Here is an 8,819-nt window from a genome sequence, read left to right on the forward strand (position 1 = left end):
CACCCTTTTCGAGCTCAAGCCACAATTCATCAGTTTATCTCACAGGACTCTATGCGGGAACACCCAAAGAGCCCTACTGATCATTTGGCTAACTTTTTAGAAAAATGCAATACTTTGAAATTAACTAATGTTTCTGATGATTTAATTGGTATTGTCTTTTCCTTTTTCTCTCAGGGACGAAGCAAAGGAATGGTTTAAGGAAGAAGAAGTGAGGAAGATTGCCACATGGCCAGAACTGAAGAAGGCTTTTCTTTACAAGTTCTTCCCTCCTATGAGAACTTCCAAGTTCAGAAACGAGATATCGGGCTTTCAACAACATGAATTGGAGTCTCTTAATGAAGCATGGCAAAGATACAAGGCTTTGCAAAGGCAGTGTCCACACCACGACATTCCTGAGTGGCTACTGATTCAGACATTCTACAATGGTCTGAAGCATGAAGTTCGAAGTTCTATTGATGCCGCATCTGGCGGTAATTTCATGGCAAAAACTCCAGAAACCGCGAAAACATTGTTGGATGATATGGCTGCCAACAATTACTTGAATGACTGGAGTGTGTCTCGTGGAGCCCCTAAAAAGGGAGGTAAGTATGAAGTGGATGCTATTGCTACTTTAACTAACACTGTGCAAGTTTTGGCAGCTAAAGTTGATCAGTTGAGTAGCGGACCGTAGCACCTGTTTGTGAGATTTGTGAAGTGCAAGGTCACTCCTTTACTGAGTGTCAATATAATAATATGGGAGCGGGAACTGAGCATGTCAATGCCCTCCTAAACACAAACACAAGGCCACAAAACAACCCATACTCAAACACCTATAACCCAGGTTGGAAGAATCACCCAAATTTCTCCTACAAAAATAACCAACCTCAACCTCCACACACCAACTGCTCCCAGCCACCTGGTTTCCAACAAAGACCACCATTTAACCCTTCATCATCATCCTCTCGACCCAACCTTTAGACTATCATGGAGAATTTAGCTTCCTCTCAGGCAAAGCAAGTTGAATACCAAGCCAAGCAGAATGAATTCTTCAACAACTCTCTCCAACAAATCACTGCTCATAATAAATTGATGGAGAGTCAGATGACCCAACTAGCCCAACAAATAAGCCACCTCTCTAAACCTTCAGGCCAACTTCCTGGGCAAACTGAACCAAATCCTAAGGGGCATATCAATGCCATTTCATTGAGGAGCGGTAAAGAACTGCAAGAGCTTGGAAGGAGGGTAACTGGCAAAAGAGAACATGAAAGAGGTTATAGAGTTGAGTGAGGAAGTTCAAGAGAAGACGCGTTTGGAAGATGAAGCTAAGAAGCCTGAGAAGGAGGAACCCACTGTCATTCCTATTGAACCATGCAAGCCACCTGTTCCGTTCCCTCAAAGATTGGCACAGCAAAACTTGAAAAGAAATATGGGAAGTTCCTTGACATCTTGAAGAAGCTACACATCAACATACCTTTCTTGGATGCCATATCTGAGATGCCTTCCTACACTAAGTTTTTGAAAGACATGCTCTCTAACAACGAAAAATTGAAGAAAATGTCACTGTTTCACTAACCGCTGAGTGTAGTGCTATTTTGCAGAATAAGCTTCCAGAAAAGCTAGGAGATCCGGGCAGCTATTCTATTCCTGTCAAACTTGGAGATATTGCTATCAAGAATGCTATGTGTGATCTTGGGGCCAGTGTTAGTCTCATGCCGTTATCTATCTGCAAGCAACTCAACATGGGCGAACTAAAACCCACGCATCTCTCTACAACTAGCTGACAGGACAGTGAAGTTTCCACTTGGTATCCTTGAAGATGTTCCTCTTCGAGTGGGTAAATTCTTTATTCCCTGTGATTTTGTCGTTATGGAGATGAAGGAGGATGCACAAGTTCCCATTTCTTGGAAGACCCTTTTTGGCCACTGCTGGAGCCATTATTGACATGAAGAAGGGTAAATCACTTTGAAGTAGGTGATGAGAAGATGGAGTACACACTCACAAACTCCATGACTTCTCCTTCTATGGGAGAAACTGTTTATAGAGTGGATGCTCTTGATGAGGTGATAGAAGCGAGGCCTTCAATTTGCAACTTGATGATTCGCTACAAACGGTCTTGATGGGTAGTGATGATGAGGAAGATTGGGAGACTAAGGAATACAAGAGACTTCTAGAGGAGACACGAACCACTGAATCTGAAGAGCCTCTCCAGGATTTTTTGCGTTTCTGAGGAAACTAAGGAGAGTACTACGCCTCCTAAGGTAGAACTTAAACCTCTCCCCTCTACTTTGAAATATGTGTTAATGGGTCCCAATGATACCTAACCTATTATTGTTAATGCTGAGCTTGATGACATTCAAATTGAGAAACTACTTGTAGTTTTAAGGAAATATAAGAATGTCATTGGGTACACCATTGATGATATTAAGGGTATTAATCCCTCATTTTGCATGCACAAAATCATTCTTGAGGACGAACATGCTTCTTCTATAGAATCTCAACGAAGACTTAATCCAAATATGATGGAAGTAGTCAAGAAAGAGGTTCTTAAATTGCTTGATGCAGGTATAATCTACCCTATCTCAGATAGTAAGTGGGTTAGCCCTGTTCAAGTAGTCCCTAAGAAAGGAGGTATGACCGTTGTCAAGAATGATAAGGGTGAGCAAGTTCACAGTAGAACTGTGACAGCGTGGCGCATGTGTATTGATTATAGAAATTGAATAAGGCCACCCGCAAAGATCATTTTCCCCTCCCTTCATTGATCAGATGTTAAAAGATTGGCAAAACATTCCTTTTTCTGTTGGTTGGATGGATCTCTGGTTTTTTCCAAATTCCTATTCATCCAAGTGACAGGAAAAGACTACTTACATGTCCTTATGGCACCTTCGCATATAGAAGGATGTCATTTGGACTATGTAATGCTCCTGCCACTTTTCAGCGTTGCATGATGGCAATTTTTTCCAGTCTTATTGAGAATCTATGGAAGTATTTATGGATGACTTCTCCGTCTATGAAAATCTTTTGACGTTTGCCTTGCTAATTTACAAAAGGTGCTCCATAGATGCAAAGAAGTTAATTTGATTCTCAACTGGGAAAAATGTCATTTTATGGTGCAACAAGGAGTCGTTCTGGGTCATATTGTTTTCACATCGGGGCATTGAAGTCGACAAAGCAAAAATAGAGGTCATTGAGCGTTTACCACCTCCTAACTCTGTCAAAGGAGTAAGGAGTTTCTTGGTCATGCGGATTCTACCGCCGTTCATAAAAGATTTTTCCAAAATTGCTCGACCTCTAACTGAGCTTTTAGGCAAAGATGTCCCTTTGTGTTTACTGATGCTTGTACTGAGGCTTTTCACAGGTAAGCGGCTCTTATTTCTGCTCCTATAATTCAATCGCCTGACTGGAATCTCCCCTTCGAGATTATGTGCGATGTTAGTGACTACGCAGTGGGAGCAGTATTGGGTCAAGGGAGGATGGTAAACTGCATCCATCTACTATACAAGCAAGACTCTTACTGCGGCCCAGATGAACTATGCCACAACTGAGAAGGAACTATTAGCAGAGGTATATGCGATGGAGAAATTTCGGTCCTATCTGGTGGGTGTCGAAGGTGATAATTCACACTGATCATGGAACTCTTAAGTATTTGACGAGCAAGAAAGATGCTAAGCCCCGTCTGATTCGGTGGATTTTGTTGTTACAAGAGTTTGACTTGGAGATTCGAGACAAGAAGGGTGCTGAGAATGTTGTTGCAGATCACCTTTCTCGAATTGTTATGGATGCTGAGGGTGATGAGGCTCTACCAATTGATGACATTTCCTGATGAGCAGCTTCTAGCTTTAGCCACTGCAGAGATCCATGGATGCTGATATAACCAACTATTTGGCTAGTGACACTATTCCTCATGGAAATTCATCTCAATAAAAGAAGAAATTCTTTAAGTATGTGAGGAGGTATTTTTGGGATGATCCCTTCCTTTACAAGTCTTGCGTAGATGGGGTGATTCGAAGGTGTATTCCTGGAAATGAGGTATCCTCTATTATATCTCATTGTCATGATTTACCTTGTGGAGGCCATGCTAGTACTAATAAAACTGCAGCGAAAATTCTTCAATGTGGTTTTTATTGGCCTACTTTGTTCAAGGATGTTCATCATTATGTGCATTCTTGTGATCGCTGTCAAAAAACGAGAAATCTTTCTCGTCGGAATGAGATGCCTCTTAACACTATTTTTGAAGTGGAGATATTTGATGTGTGGGGTCAATTTCATGGGTCCGTTCCCTTCCTCTCATGGGAACAAGTACATTCTGGTTGCTGTGGACTATGTCTCCAAATGAGTGGAGGCTCTTGCTTCTCCAATTAATGCTGGTCGTGTGGTTAGTAGATTTTTCAAGAAAACTATTTTTCCTCGTTTTGGCATTCCACGGGTTTTGATTAGTGATGGAGGTAAGCACTTTCTGGAGAACAAATTTGAACTATGCTTAAGAAGTATGGGGTACACACAGAGTGGGCTTTCCTATCACCCACAAACTAGTGGCCAAGTGGAGGTTTCTAACCGTGAGATCAAAATTATCCTGGAAAAGACGGTTGCAAGAACGCGAAAAGATTGGGCTGCTAAACTTGATGATGCATTATGGGCTTACAGGACAACGTTCAAGACCCCTATAGGTACCAACCCCTACCGTCTTGTTTATGGGAAAGCATGTCATCTTCCTGTTGAGTTAGAGCATCGTGCATTTTGGGCTATTAAGAGCCTCAATTTCGACTCTCAAACGGTGGGTGAGAAGAGACATCTTCAACTTGCTGAGCTTGATGAGCTTCGTCTGGATGCTTATGAGAGTTCTAGATTGTACAAGGAGAAAACTAAGAGTTGGCATGACAAAGGAATTGTGCGCCGAGTAGTTCAAGGAAGGTATTTGGTTCTTCTTTTTAATTCTCGTCTGAAGCTATTTCCTGGTAAACTTCGTTCGCGGTAGTCCGGTCCATTCAAGGTTTGCAAGGTTTTTCCTTATGGTTCAGTGGAGCTTTGGAACCGGCAAGGTGACACTTTCAAAGTCAATGGCCACATATTGAAGCATTACCGAGCTGGAGATCCCATTGCTGAGCAAGTTGACATCAATCCTCTCCATCCATTCACCTGAGTGATACTTGAGGAGGTCGAGCTAATGACCTTAAAAACTAGCGCTTATTGCGAGGCAACCCAATTTCCTACTTTTTCATTTTTTATTTTGATTTTCTTTTTTTTTTTATTGTTTTTTTGGAGTGTTTTTGAAGTGAAAATTTTCATATGTTGGAACACTACTGCAGGAACATGGAAAAAAAAAGGGACTAAAACTTCGCCCCAATCGAAGAATAATGTGCACTGGGCACCGCCCGGGTGGGTCGGGCGCAATCTGCCCGGGCGGGCGCGCAAGCATCAATAGCTGGGCAAAGTTCACAAAGCGAAAAAATTCTGAGTAAGAATTTCCGCCCGGGCGGTCGGGGGAAATCTGCCCGGGCGGGCGCGAAAGCACAGATCCAAAAGACAAATTCAGAAAACGCGAAAAAACTAAGGAAAAATTTCCGCCCGATCGGGCGAGGCGTAGTTACTCGAGTAAAACCCCACAATTTCTTTTAATTTCTGTCACTCTCTTTCAAACCCTCCATCCAACTTCATCTTCTACCTCTCACTTTCTCTCTCTCTCAAAACCCTAACCCCACTGTCCTCCTTCCTCACCATCTACACTGCCAAATTTCTCCATAATTCTTACTCCTCCACTCATCCTCAAAAATTTTCCCATCCTAATTACAATTTTTTCCCCTTACTCTCTCTCCTCTTCCTTCTTTCTCTCACTCCTCCTTCTAGGGTTTTTATTGAGTAAAGGTTTGATTTTTATGGAGATTCTTGCTATATTAACCTTGAAAATTTCGTGTTTACACTCTATGGTGCATTATGAGATGATTTTCTTCAAATTTTTGTGAAATTCTCACTTTCTCCACCATTGCTCTATTTTTGCAGGTTTTCATCATCTCTAATGGCGGCTCGACGAGGCACACGTGGCACTCAACCTGCTGCAATTGAGGTAGATCCTACCTTTCCTCATGTAATTTTCAAAGATGAGGCTCAAAAGGTACGGTTTCAAAAACTTAAGCATCGTTTGATTGCCCCTACCCGATTTGTTCATCGTGACCTCTTGCATGTTTTGGGTATTGCTGAAATTACCCGCACATTGTTTGTTGGAATGGGAATAGAACAATTCCTCACCATGTACCATGGCACCTATGCGGACCTCACCCTCGAATTTCTATGTTCCTTAGATATTCGAAACCACTATCAAAACGACCATGTCATGTATTTTAGCCTTGCCAATGTGGATACGAGACTGACCCTTCGCCAATTTGCACAACTATTTGGTGTGACTGTTAGGGGGGAAAGGAAGAAACCTGAAACCTTTTTGCTAGGCCAACATTGGGAAGCCCTCACTGGTGTTAGACCACCAAACTATCAACACCTACAAATCAAAATGTGTATCATCCTAGCATTCGCTTCCTTCTGAAATTCTATGGGAGTACTATTTTTGGGAGATGGTAACCCAAAACCTCTAGGACTGAGGAACTCAGTGCTCTTGGCACTTATCTATGGCCCGCCACCATGACCACGCAGTTTGATCTTGCATACGCATTTTTGTATCATCTGCATAAGATTTCCACGACTTACCCCACTTTTGAGGAGGACGGCAGTGTCCGTTCCTCCGTACCTATTGTCATTGGGGGACTAGTCACCCACATAGCGTGTCATTTCGACCATGTTGAGAATCGGGCCAATGTTGTTCCTGTACCTACTTACCTCGACCTTGACCACTTCCTCTACGTCAGATACATTGTGCCTAGCGGTAGGCAATATAGGTGGATGATTGCCAATCGGCAATCTATACTCCTCCCTAACCCCGCCTTAGTTCCCGCTACCTATAGAGGATAACAATTTAGTGAATGCCGCCCCACCTACCTATCTCTTCCTTGTTGGAGATGCGGCAAACCCACCTGAGACTGGTCCCGTTCCTGAGCCTCCACATGTATACGGTAGGCGAGAGTTTGCCCCCTTCATGCCCTCCTCTTCTTCCATGCCCTCCTCCTCTACCCAACCCCCTCCCCCTACTGCTGACTTTGAGGGGATGATGAGTGTTCTGCAGCGTATGGAACTGAATTTGACTGCCAACACTCAAGGTCTAGAGCTAGACACCATCTACGATGACTAGGGCCTTGCTATGTTTCCTATGTATGATGATTATTGCAGGCTTGGTACGATAGCTCAGGCTGGTCCCCACCCCAGTTGGTACACCTGGAACCTGGCATATGGTGGAGCTGGAGGGAGTGGCGCAGGCACCGGTACTCAGGATGCTGCTGAGAACGCTGATGGTGATTCTGACTCTATGTCCGACTGAGGGTCGTGTTCCTTTCCTTCTCCTTGCTGCAATGCGGACATTGCCAAGTTAAGCTTGGGGGAGGATTTCCAATGTACATATGGTATCTTCTATCACTTCTTAGTAAAGGTGGCCATGGGCCGGGCTGGCCCGTGGGCTGCCCGAGCCCGGCCCGTTTTCGGCCCGGCCCGGCCCGAGCCCGCTATGGGCCCGGCCCGGCCCGCTGGCCATAACATGGGCCGTGGGCCTTGCACGTTTGGTGATTTTAGATTTCGGCCCGGGCCCGGCACGAGCCCGTGGGCCTTGCAATTTTTTTTTTTTCAAAAACTGTGATTTTTGGACCAAGCCCGCGGTGAGCACGAGCCCGGCCCGCTAGGCCCGTGGGCCGGGCCGGGCCATGGACAAGTTTCCCATAATTTCAGCCCGGCCCGGCACGGCACGAGTTTGATGGGCCACGGGCCTGGCCCGGCCCGTATTCCACTTCAGCCCGCGGGCCTGGCCCGTGGTCAGGCCCAGCACGGCCCGTGGCCAGCTCTACTTCTTAGGTAGTTTACAGCTTTCGTAGTTCAGTTTAGCATAGATTTTCTTTTGTGTGTTTTGTGTGTTTTTCCTTTTCTTTCTTTTTCTTTTGGTTTGTTTTGTTTTCACTGTGTGTGATGTATAAAGCTTTCTGGAAAAAAAAATCTAAAAAAAAAAAGAAGAGAAAAATCAAAGTAAATGTTTAATAGTTGTTTCCCTGTGCCCCATACTATCATAATGTTGTTCTGACTTTGGATTGTTGATGGACACGAAACAATGATTAATCACCAAGGCATGGCATAACTGTACTTAGATCTATGATAAGAATCAAGATTGTGGCACTCTATATGTCCTGCAAGCATGTTTAGGCTTAACTGTGAGCTTCTGTGCCTTAACGTCATGCTTTTCTTGTGTGTATGCCCACTTCATGAGGGATGATAGAACTTGTGTTTTCTCTACATTGATGCATTAGCTATACAATGTCTGAACAAAACTGATTATGACTCACGTAGGAATTTGCACCAAAAGACCAAATAACCTTCCCTGCATTCATTTCCCCTAGTTAACCACTCTGAGCTGAGCCTGTTTCTTTTGACAACTACATTATGAGTTCCTCATTTTCCCAAAAATACGGCTCTTTATTATTGGTAGTGAAGTATTTAGGAATTTCTGGTTGACTAACTTGTGGATTATGAAATTGGTTGTTGGTATGAATGAAAAGATTGCAAGAAAGAGAACAAATATGATTGATTACATGTGCAAAAGAAATTCTTCTCTATCCTCATTAGCTAGTAGCTAAAGTAGAGAACTCCTAAAAACAAGACAAGTAAGGTTTCCAAAGCAAAATATGAAAATCAAATTGAAAAAATTCTAAGAGAAAGAGATCTCATTGTGAATTATGTCATATTGGAAGCCATTACTTGGG

General features: G+C 43.5%; 1 non-coding gene across 1 annotated transcript; it reads right to left on the reverse strand.

Moving 5' to 3' along the window:
- Window positions 1–283: 283 nt before the first annotated feature.
- LOC125493056 (small nucleolar RNA R71) lies at window positions 284–390 on the reverse strand. Its single transcript, XR_007269437.1, has one exon. It is a non-coding gene; the product is annotated as a small nucleolar RNA R71 (small nucleolar RNA).
- Window positions 391–8,819: the final 8,429 nt, after the last annotated feature.

This window comes from Beta vulgaris, chromosome 8, assembly GCF_026745355.1.
Source record: "Beta vulgaris subsp. vulgaris cultivar EL10 chromosome 8, EL10.2, whole genome shotgun sequence".
In the NCBI taxonomy this organism is placed as follows: Eukaryota; Viridiplantae; Streptophyta; class Magnoliopsida; order Caryophyllales; family Amaranthaceae; genus Beta; species Beta vulgaris.